Source organism: Nothobranchius furzeri, chromosome 9 (genome assembly GCF_043380555.1).
Source record: "Nothobranchius furzeri strain GRZ-AD chromosome 9, NfurGRZ-RIMD1, whole genome shotgun sequence".
NCBI lineage: Eukaryota > Metazoa > Chordata > Actinopteri > Cyprinodontiformes > Nothobranchiidae > Nothobranchius > Nothobranchius furzeri.
The window spans coordinates 44,721,060-44,739,721 of record NC_091749.1 but is presented as its reverse complement, the minus strand read 5'-3'; the positions used below and the strand labels follow the sequence as shown (position 1 = coordinate 44,739,721).

General features: G+C 41.4%; 1 protein-coding gene across 3 annotated transcripts in view; it reads left to right on the top strand.

Annotated features, from left to right (window-relative positions):
- Nucleotides 1-18,662, top strand: part of coro2ba (coronin, actin binding protein, 2Ba) — a 55,682-nt gene that overhangs the window by 7,665 nt on the left and 29,355 nt on the right. The window contains exon 2 of one of the 3 annotated variants that reach the window (XM_070554886.1): nt 2,022-2,072. The exons of the other annotated variants lie outside the window; for them this stretch is intronic. The gene's annotated coding sequence lies outside the window, so the exon portion shown is untranslated. The remainder of the gene's footprint in view (nt 1-2,021; nt 2,073-18,662) is intronic. 3 annotated transcript variants of the gene reach the window in all.

Sequence of the window (18,662 nt, the reverse complement as noted above, 5' to 3'; positions counted from 1 at the left end):
CAACTTTCCACTGACCATCAGTGGTCCAGTTAGGCGGTATCCGTTTTCTATACCACACCCCCAGGCTAACACACCACTGATGACGATAGCAGTGGTTATGTTGTCCCTGTATTTTCAACTCACGTTCACTTCTGCTCCATCTCTGCCAATGGTCCATGCACATACAAAGTGGTAAGCACTGTGATGTTTTTTAAACTTGGAAGCAGTGCTTCAGACTTTTACCAGTCCTGATGTAGAGATAGTGAATCTATTCCTGAGTGTTCTGTAAACCTCTGAGTGTGTTCTGGCTACGGCAACAAAAGAGAACACGCTTATGCAGGATGAGACTACCGCCCACACACTCTGTCCAGCACACACTCAGACATCTGCGTTTGAGGTCATCAGGGTCAAATCCAGCATTGCGTTTTGCCTGTGGACACTGATCACAGAACTGGTGTTAGAGTCTTCAGTGCTTCAGCTTTCTCAGTCATGTGATTTCTGTCTTGCCTCGTGCATTTTCTTCCACCTGTCATTATTTGCGCTTGGCATATTTTAGATAACCCACCAGCACACAGAAGTTACTGACTTTCATTTATTCAGAGATCCTACATGAACCATAAGTGCATACGCTGCTTACAGGGGTTGTGGTATATAGAGGAAGTGTCAAGTATAGCCTGGTTAGATGAGTTTTATCAAAGCCGATGATTTGAAGTGCTTCACTTGGTTAAGTTCCAGTAGTGACTGACTTTGTAGGAGCACAGAACCTCTGAAAGGAAATAAAGTGGCAGGAATTTCAAATGTGTTAAATAGTTATGTATGCTGATGTACCACACTCAGAGGTGAGGTGTAGGAAAGTAAGGTGGGCGAGAGACAGTTTATTGCAGTCATGTTGTTGGTGGTTGGTCAGAGATGGGATCAAGGACCAAACATTTAAAGACCAAGTTCACTTGTTTTTTCAGCACATGTGCAGTGGTCTCTAGTGTAAATGAATGTCTTGTGAGACGATCTCTGTGGGTAGACAGCTCTGGTGCTCCTGTTTCAGGAACTAGGAATGATCCATATGATGATGTCATCTTATACACCAATGACTGCAGGAGCACAACCCCAGGAATCACCTACATTAAATATTCAGACGACACACTGATCGTGGACACTACTAACACAGAAGGACTGCTGCAAAAAGAACTGGACTCTTTCTCACTTTACAGAGAACTGCCTGGACTTAAACATCTCCAAGACCAAAGAAATTGCCATTAACTTCAACCGTGGCTCTTCTCCATCCATCCCTGCACTCACTGTTCACAGCCAAATTGTTGAAAAGGTTCACTCATACAAATATCTCGGTCGCATAATAGATGACAAACTCACATTCCAACACAATACTGAACACAGTTTTGCAAAATGTCAAGAGCGCCGCTATTTTCTACTTAAACTCCGCAAACTTCAGGTCCACCAAACCATCCTTGCTGCGTTCTATAGATGCTTTATCGAACCAATTCTTACATTCAACATTTCTGCCTGGTTTGGTTCACACGCAATTGCTCAGCATAATATGCTCAATAAAATAATCAGGATTAGCAGTAAACTCATCGGTCAGGAGCAGCAGTCACTCACCAGCACACACAACACTTCAGTTCTTAGAAAAGGCATGCAGATCTCCACAGAACCATCACATGCTCTCCACTCCCATTACACCCGGTTACCATCAGGCCGGCGGTTCAGGGCCCTCCCAGTGAAGACAAAAAGGGCTTCTTCCAGCTTCCTTCCCTCTTCAATCCACCTGTTAAAAAGCATGCCCCAGCAAAAATGGCTGTGACCAACACTACGATCAATCTAGATTGAACTAGTAATCTTTTATTATCGTATTCCTTTTTAAATTCCTTCAATTAAGTGTATGTAGATGTGAGTAGTCTTTTAAATTGAGTGTATGTGTATGAGTGTTTTGATGCTGTTTTTATGTGTTTTTATGCTGTTTTTATGTGTTTTTATGTGTTTTTATGCTGTTTTTATGTGTTGTGCTGACGCTCTGACTGCAAATGAAGCTCCTAGTGGATGAATAAATTCAACTGAGTTGAATTGAATGCAGAGCAGAGGTGAGCAGCAGACGGCAGGATTTGGTGTCTTTTTTCCTGATATTTGAACATCTCTCCTCTGATTGGTTAACAACAACAGGACTCTGCTGACTCTATTTGCTCTGCAATGTGGATGTTTTATCTCCAAAAATAACACAAGCCTGTAGGAGTTCTGCCGTGTGGTGGAGTTGCTGATGATAACTGTTAGCTTCTACTAGCAGAGATGTTCTCTGTTGTCTCCTGGATGCTAACCTGTGGCTAAAGCAGGAAACGGCAGTAGAAGACTAGTTTCTCGTTCAGCCTGCACGTTATACTCAGAGTGGCTGATCAGATTTAAAAAATAGTGAACTTGCTCTTTAAACCAACCCATACGTTCCACAAGTAAATTGGTGACTAGATAAAGTTAAAGTCCATTAATTCATCACACACTGGTGAAATTCATCTCTGTATTTGCCCCATCCCCATGGGGAGAGGTGATCTGCAGTTGTGGCTGCGCTTGGGAACCATTTGGTGGTTTAACTCCCCAATCCCGACCCTTAAAGACAAACTATAACCAGGATATTTGTTTACTTTTGACTATGAAGGGTGATATTCTTGTCTTATCCTTGGTATGTTCACCCCGTGCTTTTTATCCAAATAAAAGTTGTTGTTCTTCATCATACACAGAGCAAATAAAGCTTGCCTTATTTTAATAGATGAGTGAGAATAATAAAACATGATGTAACCCAGAAGCTAGAACCTTAATGAGGTATTAACTAATTGGCTTACTAATATGATCCATCCTCAATTTAGATAAAATATAAAATATAAATTAAGGAAATTAACAATACTAATTAATAGATATCTAATTAACTAATAGATAATTTCATAATGAATTATTGGAAGGGTGAATAACTAAAATAACGAGTTTAATATTAAACATCGGTTAAAACAAGAATCTTGAACATCACTAACAGAAACAGAAGAGGAAAGCTGTATACTATTGGTCCAGGTGGGAATCTGAAATTTCATTGGCTGAGAGAAATAAGTCCCGCCTCCGCGAAATAAAACCGTGCGACGCAGCTGAGCGAGAGGAGAGACAAACGGCTGTGCAGCACGCAGATACAGAAAGCAAAGACTGAGCGGTTAGAGAGAGAGAGAGAGAGAGAGAAAAAAAACAACGGTCGAGGCCGTGAAGAACCCTGATTTGGGTGCCGCATAGATAGAGGGAGAGGCGGACTTGACTCCTTCTAATAAGAGCTAGGAACTTGGAACCAACGCGGTGAGTAAAGAAAAAAGAAGAGAAAAAGCTAACGATGCAACTTAAAAAAAAAGGAAACTTAAATAGCTTATCAAATTAATTCCATTCTTATAGATTTGTGTGGAGACGACAGAGTGAACCAATCCTCTGTAGGAGGGAACCGTTGGAGCGCGTTGGTGAGTGAATGAGATTAAATTCAGTAAATTATTAAATTCAAAAAGCTAATTACAGCAACCGAGGTGACAGCAGTGGGCTGCTAGACGTTAGATCCCAGGAGTTAACATCTCAAACTACCAGTTAACGGTGGTAGGGCATATAGGAGTTAACGGCTCAAACCGCCAGTTAACGGCGGTAGGGCATATGGGATTCCCAGGAGTTAACGGCTCAAACCGCCAGTTAACGGCGGTAGGGCATATGGGATTCCCAGGAGTTAACGGCTCAAACCGCCAGTTAATGGTGGTACGGCCTAGATGTACAAGGTCCTCAGGGGCGTTATAGCTAACGCCATAGAATTAGCAATGCGTCCCTTAACCAAACATTTAATAATAAAAAAAAAATAGATAAATAAAAATAAATAAAAGCTAACTGATTAGGGAGGAATTATTTTACAAAGGTGGACCAAAGGACCAGAATTTATATTTTGTTGAATTTTGTTATAGAACATTTTATTTATTTATTTATTTATTTATTTATTTATTTATTTATTTATTTATTTATTTATTCATTTATTTATTTATTTATTGTGTTACAGATATACAAGGTGTCACAATGCTGTATAGAAACACAACTAAATGTATCCTTGTTGTCATGAATGTATTTCTTGTTGAATAGTGTAGAGTAATAGAATCTAACTGAGCCTATTGAGCTGAACAATTGTTGTCATATGTAATTATATTTCCAGAGCTACTGAGAATTATTTTAATAGACAATCAAATTGATGTTATGTTAGTTGAACTGTGAACCCAAACATGATTGGCTATGCCAATAGAGTGAAGCATTTGTTTAAGTCTGTAAGACTTTATGCTGTGATGTGACGAGAAGGGTCGATGCCAACTCGCTAACAGTCCTGTTGTTTACAGGCTGGGTTTTTTTTTCCTTGGGTTTGATCCCGACTCCTATGATCACTCACTTGGAACGAGAACTGGATTTCTTCCTGACGAGGGAGATGGCGAGCCTTAACCACTGAACGAACCAGGACATCTCAAGTAACTGAAGAGCAGACTGCTCTCTTCAGTGAACAATCTCAACGGTGTGGTAGGAAAAAATCGCACCACCGGACTCTGACTTTCACCCCAAGCGTGGGGATTTGACTTGACGCCGGCTGACTTGTGACTCATATGATCAAATCTCATACCGAGCATTTTACTATTGTCGATTGTTTTCATCTGTTTTTGTGTGTTATCTTTATGTGTTATATTTCCCATTATTATTAAAATTTAGTATATAAACCGCTTCATGCTATACCCGTGACTCCAGTCATTCTTAAACAACCTCCAATTCTCCCCGAACCTAATTATTGGCCCATTTGTTTATTTTTTCTTTTAATTATCTTATTGTATCCTGTAATCCGGTTACATAAAACTTGGCGAGCCAGCCAGGAGAATTGTAGAGTTGTTACCTTAGCTAACCATTGACTGACATCATAAGAGTGCCTGGGATCACAGTGGTTTGCCATTTTGGCATTATTGGTACTTTTGAGTGTTTTAAAATGGAAGTTGTGAAAACAGAAAAGGTCAAAGTTTCAAATGCTGTTTTAATCAGTGGGTTAACTGATACAGACCTTGATAACGAAGTCTTTGGGTTTATGGAAGGATTCGGACTAGTTAACAGGCGCATTAAGTTACCAAACTGTGATCAGATTATTGTAGAGTTTCAACATGAAGCCACTGTTAAGGAATTAAAGAAACAATGTTTACCCTATGACAAACCTTGTACTAGGAACCCAGATGTTTTCTTTCATATTCAAGACCTAGCCAGCGCGTACAGTCTAGAAACTAGCACATCTGCCACTGATGCCTATCTGTCAGAGCTCAGGGACATAGCTGCGCGTAGCAATCAATCATTTAAAGACCTTCTAATGGAGGAACTGGCAAAAATTGGGGAATCTTTAGGAAGGGATACCCATGCATCTGAACCAGTCACTGAACCAGAGCCAATGCTCCATAGTGACCAAGTTACATATTCCCTGCCTTTAACACCAGAAGTTAACTATATGAACAACTCAAAGGACAATTGTCCACCTACAGAGACTGGAAAACAAAACCCTTGCATTCCACCAAATCTTTTAAACACACTTGAGGTTCAGCGAGTTATTGTGGAACACATTGTTAAAAGCAGTGAGGTTATCCCTCCGCCTACTTCACAATACAGACTAAAACCGTTCTCAGGGCGAGTTCCACACCCTTCTTTTGAAACTGACTATGATACTTGGCGTAGTAGTGTAGTGTTATGCATAAATGATCCTTCACTCACCAAGTCCCAAATTGTACGAAGAATCGTGGAGAGTCTGTCAGCCCCAGCAGCGAGCATCGTTAAAGCTCTTAGTCCAAAATCCGACCCGGAAACGTACCTTGAACATCTCGATTCAGCTTACGCAGCTGTCGAAGACGGCGACGAGCTCTTTGCTCGCTTCTTAAACACAAACCAGGACAGTGGTGAAAAACCTTCCGATTACTTTCAGAGGTTATACACCTTGTTAAACCTAGTTATTCAGAGGAATGGAATTTCCTCCAGTGACGCCGACCAGCAGCTGCTCAAGCAGTTTTGCAGAGGCTGTTGGGACAGCTCGCTGATTTCAAACCTGCAACTCGAACAAAAGAAAGACAACCCGCCTCATTTTACAGCACTTCTCCTCAAACTGCGCACTGAAGAAGACAAACAGGCTACTAAAGCAGCACGCATGAAACAACACTTAGGGGCACAACGAACTAGAGTGTATTCAAATGTGCAAACAACATGCTCTCAGAGTAAAAACACTTGTGAACTGGAAATAGATGATAACTGTGATGACTTACGCAAACAAATCGCTGAGCTCAGGAGCCAAATTGCACAGCTTAAGGTTAACAACACAGATAAAAAGGCAAAGAAAACTCAAAAAGAGTCAAAACCCCGTGTGGGGACTAAAATTCCAGATGAGCCCAAACAGATTCAGCAGATAACAGCAGTGGTGCCCAGACCAAAGCCTGGATACTGTTTTAAGTGCGGAGAAGATGGGCACATAGCTTCTAGCTGTAGCAACGAGCCAAATCCAGCACTAGTTGCAACTAAAAGACTTGCTCTTAGACAGAAGCAGCGCGAGTGGGAGATGTCAAAGCCAATTGCTCAGTCTCCTCCTTTAAACCGGTAGAAGTTCCTATCGTGGGACAGATAGGTGCTAAAGTAGAACCAAGTCCCTCTAAGGAAAGGACAGAGAGACTTTTTTGCAAGCCAGTTCATGCTCATTCAGTGCCAAAACTTCCCAAAAGATTAGTGGGTGGGCGATGCACAGCTACAGTCTCAGTTAACAGTGTTGAATGTAATTGTTTACTGGATTCAGGGTCCCAGGTAACCACCATTGCCAATTCTTTTTACCAAGAACACTTACCTGACCTCTCAATTAAACCCATCAGTAATCTGTTAGAAGTCGAGGGCGCAAACGGTCAAGCAGTTCCTTATTTAGGATACATAGAGATAAGTGTCACATTTCCAAAAGAGCTCGATCAGTCTGGACTTGAGTTACCTACCCTTGCGTTAGTGGTTCCGGATATAAGCTCAAACTCTGATACACCACTACTCATTGGCACAAACACACTCGATCCTTTGTATGAGCAATTGTCTGCCAATAACTTACCTGATTCCAAGGCACTCTCTTATGGGTACCAACACGTGCTAAAAGCCTTAGCAGTCAGAAAAAAACAAAGCAAAGATGGACGAGTTGGTGTGGTGAAGCTTCGAGGGAGAACCCAAGAAGTTCTCCCTGCAAATAAAAAACTGTTACTAGAAGGGTTTATGCAACCCAGCCAAAACAAGCATGAGCCTTATGCACTCATTGAACAACCCACCAATGGTTCTCTACCAGGGGGTATAATTGTAGACTGTTGCCTCATTTCCTTACCTTCACATGGTCCATACAAAGTACCTGTTGTACTAAGAAACGAAACTAACCATGACATCACATTACCCACTAACTGTGTGATCGCTGAGTTAGTTAAAGCCGATCGTGTTATGCCATATCCAGAACCTGACAAAAGTGATCAGAAAGTACTTGCGGCGTGTAGTTCGCAGCAACAGACTTCACCTTCAAACCCTCCTCTCAGTTTTGACTTCGGTACTTCGCCCTTGTCCGAAGAATGGAAAGGGAGGATCACCAACAAACTTAACACTTACTCCGATGTGTTTTCGCACCACGATCTTGATTTTGGTCATACACAACAGATAAGACATCACATCAACTTAAAAGACGAGACCCCATTCAAACAGAAATCTCGGCCGATCCATCCACATGATTATGAAGCCGTGAGAAAACATTTGGAAGCCCTCTTGGAAACCGGTATAATAAGAGAGTCGGAGTCTCCATTTGCCTCACCAATAGTGGTAGTTCGGAAAAAGAATGGTGAGGTACGTCTATGTATAGACTATAGAAAGCTTAATCTGCAAACCATTCGCGACGCATATGCCCTGCCTAACTTGGAGGAGTCCTTTTCTGCTCTCGCTGGATCACAGTGGTTTTCTGTGATGGACCTCAAGTCAGGTTACTATCAAATAGAGATGTGTGAAAAGGATAAACCTAAAACTGCTTTTGTTTGCCCGTTTGGGTTTTATGAATTTAACCGTATGCCACAAGGAATAACAAATGCTCCAAGCACTTTCCAACGGGTTATGGAAAAGTGTATGAAGGACATTAATCTGAAGGAAGTGTTAGTTTTCCTAGACGACTTGATCGTCTTTTCCAACTCCTTGGAAGAACACGAAACCAGACTTTCTCACGTTCTTGAACGGCTTAGAGAATACGGACTCAAGCTATCACCAGATAAGTGTCGTTTTTTCCAGACATCTGTGCGTTATCTTGGACATATAGTATCTCGAGATGGCATAAAAACCGATCCAGATAAGGTGGAAGCACTCAAAACATGGCCGAAGCCTCAGACTTTGAAGGAACTCCAATCTTTCTTAGGATTTACCGGTTATTACCGACGCTTCGTTAAAGATTACTCAAATATTGTCAAGCCACTAACATCTCTCACGGCTGGTTATCCACCCAAACGGAAAAACTTTAAAACACCACCATGTAGATCAAAGTACTTGAACCCCAAAGAACCCTTTGGGAATCGTTGGAGCCAAGACTGTGAGAAGTCCTTTCAAACTATTATTGAAAAACTTACCACTTCGCCAGTTCTTGGCTACGCTGACGCAAAACTCCCATATCTAGTACACACAGATGCTAGTACGACCGGACTCGGTGCAGCGCTATACCAAGTGCAAAACGGTGTCACACAGGTAATCGCTTATGCAAGTCGCGGTTTAAGCTCTAGTGAAACTAGGTACCCTGCGCACAAGTTGGAGTTTCTAGCCTTAAAGTGGGCCATAACAGATAAGTTTCATGACTATTTGTATGGGAACACATTCACTGTCATTACTGATAATAATCCGTTAACTTACCTCTTAACAACGGCAAAACTCGATGCAACGAGCTATCGTTGGCTAGCTGCGTTGTCCACCTATAATTTTGACATCAGATACCGTGCAGGTACACAGAACGTTGACGCGGATGGCCTGTCTAGGAGGCTGCATGATAAACCTGAAGACAACTCAAAATTCACTGAGGAATGCCAACGGCTAGATGAGTTCCGATCTCATCTTTTATCCTCTGTCAAAGAAGTCGAGCTTCAACTTCAAGCCGAAGCAGTGAAGGCAACATGCCAAAAGCACATGGTCTTGGATGAGACTGATTCTCCTTGTGGTTTAGTTCAGTCACTTGCCATGTCTGCAGCGGCCATTCCAGACCTATTCCAGTTGGAAGACAATAGTGACAGTTTCTTTGCTGTGCCCAAGTATAACCATGCTGACCTTGTCTCCTTGCAGAGGAAAGATCCAACCATTGGCCGAGTCATTCAGCTGCTTATGACTGACAATAAACCGCCAACTGATACTATTGCAGAACCCCCGGTGGTTCTTAACCTTTTGAGAGAGTGGAAACGGTTTGAGTTTCAAAATGATTTACTGTACCGGAGACGCCAATTAGGACCAGAGACATCATTGCAGTTAGTCTTGCCTGATTCATTACGTTCAACAGTCATGCAAAGCCTACATGATGATATGGGGCATCTTGGGGTTGAACGTACGACAGATCTCATTCGGTCCCGTTTTTACTGGCCAAGAATGGCTAGTGATATCGAAATCAAAGTTAAAACTTGCGAAAGATGTATCCGTCGGAAGGCCCTCCCTGACAAAGCTGCTCCAATGGTGAGTATTACCACCACCAGACCTATGGAGTTAGTTTGCATGGATTTTCTCTCCATAGAACCAGACAGTAAGAACACTAAAGATGTCTTAGTGATTACAGACCATTTTACAAAGTATGCAGTGTCCATCCCAACCAAAGATCAGAAAGCCACCACCGTCGCGAAGAACCTGTGGGAACATTTTTTAGTCCACTACGGGTTTCCTGAGCGTCTTCATAGTGATCAGGGACGGGATTTCGAATCACGTACAATCAAGGAACTTTGTTCTTTACTTGGTATCCGTAAAGTCAGAACGAGCCCTTATCACCCTCGTGGCAACCCCGTTGAACGGTACAATCGTACATTACTCAGCATGTTGGGAACTTTACAAGCCACTGAGAAACATCACTGGCGCGATTTTGTAAAACCACTTACTCACTCGTACAATTGTACAAAAAATGACGTGACGGGATACTCTCCCTACGAGCTAATGTTCGGTAGGCAGCCTCGGTTGCCTATAGATATTGCCTTTGGGTTACCGCATTTGAACAAGCCCTCTATAACTCATTCTCAGTATGTTAAAGAACTGAAGAGTCATCTGGAACAGAGTTATGACATTGTCATAAAAAACTCTCAAAAAACAGCGAGGAAGAACAAAGAACGGTTCGACAGAAACATTCGTGAGTCCACACTAGGTGTGGGAGATCGTGTTTTAGTCCGAAATCTTCGCTTAAGAGAAAAGCATAAATTAGCAGACAAATGGGAGCAAACAGTGTATATAGTTCTCAAACAGATGGAAAACTTGCCAGTATACACTGTAAAACCAGAGAACGGAGAAGGACCCAACAGAACACTCCACAGAGATCTTTTACTGCCTTGTGGTTTTCTCTCTTCATTAGAAAATGAAACAGAACGCGTTACGAAACCTAGCAGACCTCATACAAGACAGAGTTCAGCCTTAGAACCTGACCCAGATGAGCCACTTGACGAAGAGGTAGATGAGTTTTATTACTCTGATCTTCCACAAGTGCTAAACCGACCATCCTATCAAATAGCGGTCACCTTGCCAAATAGGGAACTCATAGCAGATTCAGGACCGGTAAATAATATTCAACAACAAAACACACTATCCTTACACACAGGGGATCGCAAGGAACCAACCTTAGCTGGTAATGAAAATGCTGAATTGTCCTTACTTGACAAAGGCATCAACACCGAAACATTCTTACCTGACAGAATGAGTGAAACTGCGACATTCTTACCTGAAAGAGTGAAAGAAGCAGCAACATACTTACCTGAAAAAACGAAAAAAAACGAAGTATACTTACCTGACGTAGAAACGGGGGATGAAACTAACACAAACCTACCTCAATTGGATGGTGTCCTAAAGTCGCAGCAACGTGATGTAAGTTTTGAACCCATCATACACGATCAGACACATACATCTGAAAAGACCAAAGTCTTAGAGAATAGCTCATCAGCTCTGTCGGAAACAGAGAGCTCACTTCGTCCTGTCTCAGTTGAGAATCAAACCGAAACGGATGAGCATGATACTGTGCAACCAGAGATGTATGTCAGGAGATCTGAACGAAGTAGTCAGCCTCCTCAAAGACTAACTTACTCTCAATTGGGCAATCCACTAGTGACCGTAGTTAGGTCCCTTTTCCAAGGACTTAATAAAGCTTTTATTGACTCTCTTACTCAAGAAGTTGTGTACCCCGTAGAAACAATGCACAGGGACATGCATGATATTTAATGGGGGAGGATGTAACCCAGAAGTTAGAACCTTAATGAGGTATTAACTAATTGGCTTACTAATATGATCCATCCTCAATTTAGATAAAATATAAAATATAAATTAAGGAAATTAACAATACTAATTAATAGATATCTAATTAACTAATAGATAATTTCATAATGAATTATTGGAAGGGTGAATAACTAAAATAACGAGTTTAATATTAAACATCGGTTAAAACAAGAATCTTGAACATCACTAACAGAAACAGAAGAGGAAAGCTGTATACTATTGGTCCAGGTGGGAATCTGAAATTTCATTGGCTGAGAGAAATAAGTCCCGCCTCCGCGAAATAAAACCGTGCGACGCAGCTGAGCGAGAGGAGAGACAAACGGCTGTGCAGCACGCAGATACAGAAAGCAAAGACTGAGCGGTTAGAGAGAGAGAGAGAGAGAAAAAAAAACAACGTTCGAGGCCGTGAAGAACCCTGATTTGGGTGCCGCATAGATAGAGGGAGAGGCGGACTTGACTCCTTCTAATAAGAGCTAGGAACTTGGAACCAACGCGGTGAGTAAAGAAAAAAGAAGAGAAAAAGCTAACGATGCAACTTAAAAAAAAAGGAAACTTAAATAGCTTATCAAATTAATTCCATTCTTATAGATTTGTGTGGAGACGACAGAGTGAACCAATCCTCTGTAGGAGGGAACCGTTGGAGCGCGTTGGTGAGTGAATGAGATTAAATTCAGTAAATTATTAAATTCAAAAAGCTAATTACAGCAACCGAGGTGACAGCAGTGGGCTGCTAGACGTTAGATCCCAGGAGTTAACATCTCAAACTACCAGTTAACGGTGGTAGGGCATATAGGAGTTAACGGCTCAAACCGCCAGTTAACGGCGGTAGGGCATATGGGATTCCCAGGAGTTAACGGCTCAAACCGCCAGTTAACGGCGGTAGGGCATATGGGATTCCCAGGAGTTAACGGCTCAAACCGCCAGTTAATGGTGGTACGGCCTAGATGTACAAGGTCCTCAGGGGCGTTATAGCTAACGCCATAGAATTAGCAATGCGTCCCTTAACCAAACATTTAATAATAAAAAAAAAATAGATAAATAAAAATAAATAAAAGCTAACTGATTAGGGAGGAATTATTTTACAAAGGTGGACCAAAGGACCAGAATTTATATTTTGTTGAATTTTGTTATAGAACATTTTATTTATTTATTTATTTATTTATTTATTTATTTATTTATTTATTTATTTATTCATTTATTTATTTATTTATTGTGTTACAGATATACAAGGTGTCACAATGCTGTATAGAAACACAACTAAATGTATCCTTGTTGTCATGAATGTATTTCTTGTTGAATAGTGTAGAGTAATAGAATCTAACTGAGCCTATTGAGCTGAACAATTGTTGTCATATGTAATTATATTTCCAGAGCTACTGAGAATTATTTTAATAGACAATCAAATTGATGTTATGTTAGTTGAACTGTGAACCCAAACATGATTGGCTATGCCAATAGAGTGAAGCATTTGTTTAAGTCTGTAAGACTTTATGCTGTGATGTGACGAGAAGGGTCGATGCCAACTCGCTAACAGTCCTGTTGTTTACAGGCTGGGTTTTTTTTTTCCTTGGGTTTGATCCCGACTCCTATGATCACTCACTTGGAACGAGAACTGGATTTCTTCCTGACGAGGGAGATGGCGAGCCTTAACCACTGAACGAACCAGGACATCTCAAGTAACTGAAGAGCAGACTGCTCTCTTCAGTGAACAATCTCAACGGTGCGGTAGGAAAAAATCGCACCACCGGACTCTGACTTTCACCCCAAGCGTGGGGATTTGACTTGACGCCGGCTGACTTGTGACTCATATGATCAAATCTCATACCGAGCATTTTACTATTGTCGATTGTTTTCATCTGTTTTTGTGTGTTATCTTTATGTGTTATATTTCCCATTATTATTAAAATTTAGTATATAAACCGCTTCATGCTATACCCGTGACTCCAGTCATTCTTAAACAACCTCCAATTCTCCCCGAACCTAATTATTGGCCCATTTGTTTATTTTTTCTTTTAATTATCTTATTGTATCCTGTAATCCGGTTACAATTTGGATTCCTTATTTACTGTTTTTTATAAAGTTTTTATGTGTTTATGTTGCCAAGAAAGAGTACGAATATTTTTGAGAATTTTTTTTAAATAGTTGACTATACTTCACTTGTTGCCACTAGAGTAATATATTTAGTCAAAACAAAAGACAAACAGTAGGCATGTTGTACTGCAGTAATATGTGGATCAGCAGCTCCTGGATTACATCCAAATACTTTATCAGCTTCTAAAGTCACAAGTGAGCAAATCTTGCAAGTCAAGCTACATGCAGACCATCAGATTTCACTTATTTGGTTTATGTGAAGGTTTTACAAGGCATTTTGTTTCTTTTTCATTATTTAGCACTTGCTGTGTTTTCTAACTCTGGACCACTATTTTTATCAACACGAGGAGCATTTTAGTGTTTTTTTTCCCAGGACATTTTACCACTTATAGAACTGGCTTTATTACAAAACTACTACCGTGCAAAATAACAAATTTTGCCTAAAACATTATTCTAAATTTACGCTCTGAGCTTCTTCATCTGATTGGCTCAAACCAACGTATTTTAGAAGGTAGCAGATTCGAGGCTTATCCATGCAATGAGTCATCCCTTTTAGTGATTTAGTTTCTCAGTGAAAAAGTCATTATTGATCTGTTCTCCTAGCACATTTGGAATGGGAGCTGCACTAGTGTTGATAAATGAAGGACACTGAACTATATGCAAGCTGCATCAACCCTTATTATTTATTCAAGTTTCTGTAAATAATACATTTTATTCTTGTGCTGGCTTGCATACTCTAATGGTTAGAGGATAACATTTCTCCATACGAACGATATCTCCAAATATGACAGATAACCCACAAGCTTCATATGTTGCCACATAATGCACATTTTTCTTGAATGTTATTACACAACAGAGCTACTCACCAGCTGAGAACCAGCTGTTTCTGTCCTCCAGCTGCTGCTGATTTCACTGTGGGTGCCGGTGGCAGCTGAGAGGATTCCTGAATCTATGGTCGTTTACCTTTGCAGGTTTGAGGTTTTTGGAAAAGTCTAAAATAGAAATGGAAACAGAAACATGGCCGATTTAGAGACCAGAACTATGTATTTACATAAAACATGACAACAGCTGGTTTTCAAGATCATGAATAGTACCATTGCATCCATTTCTTTGTTCTACTCATCAGTCTAATATGACACAAAAACTCAAGGATGGCACAGATACCACAGAGAATCACTGGAAATGAGTTGATTCCCGCAGGGCTTAGATGGTGCCCATAGAGCTTTTATTGTGGAATAACAAGACTAAATTAAATATTTGCCTCCACCGAGGATTGTGAAAATAGGTCTGAGTTTTAAATCAGCCTTTTAAACTGGGACACATAAAGCCTGCTGTCGTTCTATACGATTGGCATGTAATACATTAGTGTAACAAACTAGAAATATGAGAAGTTGTTGAGTAGAAACCCAACTGCTACTACACCATACCATTTTATTTGTATATCACAATTTTATACACAGCAGGAGAGCTTCACAGGCAAATACAGCAACTAAAAACACTAAAACAGTGATAGAAAAACGCACTGATTAGATCACAGTTTAAAACACAAGAAGATATTAAAACACTAAAAGCACAGTTTAGACAATAAAACAGAGAAACGACCCCATGAGTCAGAAATTAAAAGCTAATCTACAAATGTGGGGTTTCAAGCAAGATTTAAAAACGGACAAAGAGGGAGCCTGCCTTAAAGAACAGGCAATGCATTCCACAGCATGGGGGGCTGCATGGACAAATGCTCGCTCACCCCTCGATTTATAGCACATCCGTGGAATACAGAGCAGGAGGTGATCAGCTGATCTCAACAAGCACCTGGGAACATAAGGTGTAAGCAGTTCTGACAGGTATGCTGGTGCTTCACCATGTAGTGCTTTAAAAACAAAAGTCAGCAGCTTGAACTGTACACAGAATGTGACAGGGAGCCAATGAAGGCATGCAAGGACCGGTGTGATGTGGCTACGTCTGTTTGTGTTCGTTAGGAACCTAGCAAATGCATTCTGGACAAGCTGTAGCCGATTTAAGACTAAGTTGGGAATGCCAGTGAGGAGCGCGTTTGCATAGTCTAATCAGGACTATAACCAAAATGTAATGTTAACTGTGATGTTAAAGTTGTTAAAAGTTTTAACAGGATGAGGATGAACTCCAAATACGAGTTTGTGGTTTTAAACCAGAAAAGGTGTGATCATCTACTCTAGCAGCATTCATTTTAGCAACTGAGCTTCATCCCTGTCCTCGTGAGCTTTGACAGAATGAAAAAAAATGGCAGGATTTGTCATGGCGGGATTAGCTTTCTGGCACAAAGCATGCGGAATCACATGCAAAACACAAGGAAAAATAAAGTATTTATATAATTAAAAGAAACATGGTCGTCTCTGAAGCTGGTGCTTTGCATAGTGGCATTTGCGCGTTCCCGGGACTCCGCCGCCTTGCAGCCCCATGCAGATCTTGAATGGCTTCCTCTGTGCTGTTAGCTCCGTAAGTAACATTGCTAACATAGTCGTCTGTTTATCCAGAAACAAGTTCACAGCACGGAGGCGCAGCTGGTCATTTCACCGCATTCAAACAAGGATCTGTCGTTCGCACCAGAGCTGACTTAATAGCTAACAAGCTTTAATTTTAGAGCCAACGTTCGAAGTACAAAACAAGAAAACCAAAGGCAGACGTGGCCGTATGCGGCAGAACTTTCTTGGAGGAAGAAATTCTGGAGGAACAATGTCTGGTCCAAGTGAGCTTTGGAAGTCCAGGAGATCCAAGAGAGCCAGTAGGGAACTGAGCACAAGGTAGTACATGAGATCACAGGGGAGAGCAGGTGAGTGGTAGAGAGGATTAAGTCCAAGATGTTATGGTTGATGGAGTAGGTGATGGTGGAGAACCTGAATGAGCACAGGAGAAGGTTGGTGAGATGTCAGTTTGGCAAGCGCTAACCCAAACTTGAGTAAACATCTGGCGTCGTGAAGTGTCATACTGCTCCTTAAATCCCCTTGCAGATGATGATGTTGCAACTGGGACCTCTCTTAGGAACACCAACCTGCAAACAGTTCAGGTAAAACAAAAACACAGGGAGCTCACACAGACCATGACAGAAGTTAGCTTCCATCGCAGGGTCGCTGGCCTCATTTCAGCCATCTGGGAAAGACTCAGAGCAGAGGCGCTGCCCCTTCACGTCAACAGGTGTATGCTGAGGTGGCTTGGCCATCCGGTCTGACTGCCTCCTGGACACCTCCCAAGGGAGGTGTTTCAGGCATGCCCTGCTAGCAGGAGGCCCCTGGGTCAATCCAGGACTCCCTGGAGGAGTATCTCATGCAGACTGGCCAGAGAACTCCTTCGGGGGCAGGGGCTGCTTATTCTGTGACCCAAACCAAGAGAATCGGTTGAAAATGGACAGATGGATGTCTTAAAAAGTAACATATATTGAACACATAGATACATGATGACACTAGGATCAGACTTTAACTCTATACTCTTGCCTTAACTTTCTTTCTTTAAAAAGAACCCTTTCTCAAGGCAAATATATAAATAGTGTAATTTCCCTTTCAAAAAGGAAACAATTAATCCAATAAAAGCTTCATATTTGTTTTGTTTTTGTTTTGTTTTTTTGTTTTTTGTTTTTGCATGTATTCTAACAGTGCAGATAGATGATAGCTGCCTCCAGATTTAAGAGGGTTTTAGAGGTTCTTGGCTCAGGAGATGATTTGGATCTTACTGGTCTTTCTTCACAATCTCTGAAGCTCTCAGCCTCTAGAGACGAAGTTTGAGTTACCAGCAGGGCCTCAGGGTCATCTGGTTGTCAATACAGTTGAGAAGGTTCACCTGGCACACTGAGGTTCTGCATTGCTGGATTTTAAAGCTTTGTGCCTCATTCAATTTGGATGAAGGTATTTTCCCTCTAGAACTGAGAGAATCTGAGTAATAAATTCACGGCCAACTTTGTGATAAGAACACATAGAATAAAGCAGCATCCAGATGTTTTAGTGATCCTGCTGGGATGACTGCCTGAATAAGAGGTATAAATGAGTTATGCACATGAAACCAAACGTTATTGTGGATGAAATGATTGCATGTCACAATACCGTCAAGGAGTACCTAAATTTGATAGACGGCTCACAGGTGGAAGCAGTTTCTAAATAATATAGAACTTCAATAAAGGAAATAAAAGGGCTGGAAAAAGTCACACGAAGAAAACGCAGGAAGAGAGAGAAAGTCACACGAAGAAAACGCAGGAAGAGAGAGAGAGAGACAGAGAGAGAGAGAGAGAGAGAGAGAGAGAGAGAGAGAGAGAGAGAGAGAGAGAGAGAGAGAGAGAGAGAGAGAGAGAGTAGTTAACCCAGAAGAGATTGACAAAAAGATGTGGAAATTACTCAAACACATATTGGAGCTCCGCAGGGTTGTAATGAGATAATTTACATGTTATTTCATGAGCCATAAGACATAAGATTCCATAGTAAATATGAAATCAACCTTATGGATCTGTGGGTACTTTTTAACCAGAAGATTGGAACTTTTTATTGCAGGGATTATGTTCTGACATCCCTTAACTCTGCAGTCAGAGATGCCAGGGTTTCCTATTTTTCCAACCTGGTGTCCCAGAGCAAAGGGAACCCCAAGGTGCTGTTTAACACCATCAGCAGCATTGTCTCTCCTGCCTCTCCTACAGCCTCCATCCACTCTGTTGCAGACTGTGAAAACTTTCTGTCTTTCTTTGTGGACAAAGTCAATAAGGTTAGATCTAGCATCTCTCCTTCATGCGTATCGCCGCCTCTCCCGACTCCAACCAGGCCCATCATCCTAGATAGCTTTTCTCCTGTTTCTTTGCCTGAGTTAACCAAACTAGTTAACTCTATGAAGACCTCTGCATGCCCCCTCGACATCTTACCCTCATCTTTGTTTAAAAGTGCTTTTCAGTCAATCGGTCCCAGCGTGCTCTCCATAATTAATGCGTCTCTGGTCTCTGGTCAGGTCCCTGCTTACTTTATGAACGCTGTAATTCACCCGCTTCTTAAAAAACTGAGTCTCTACCCCTCTCTGGCAGCTTCAGACCCATCTCTAAACTTCCG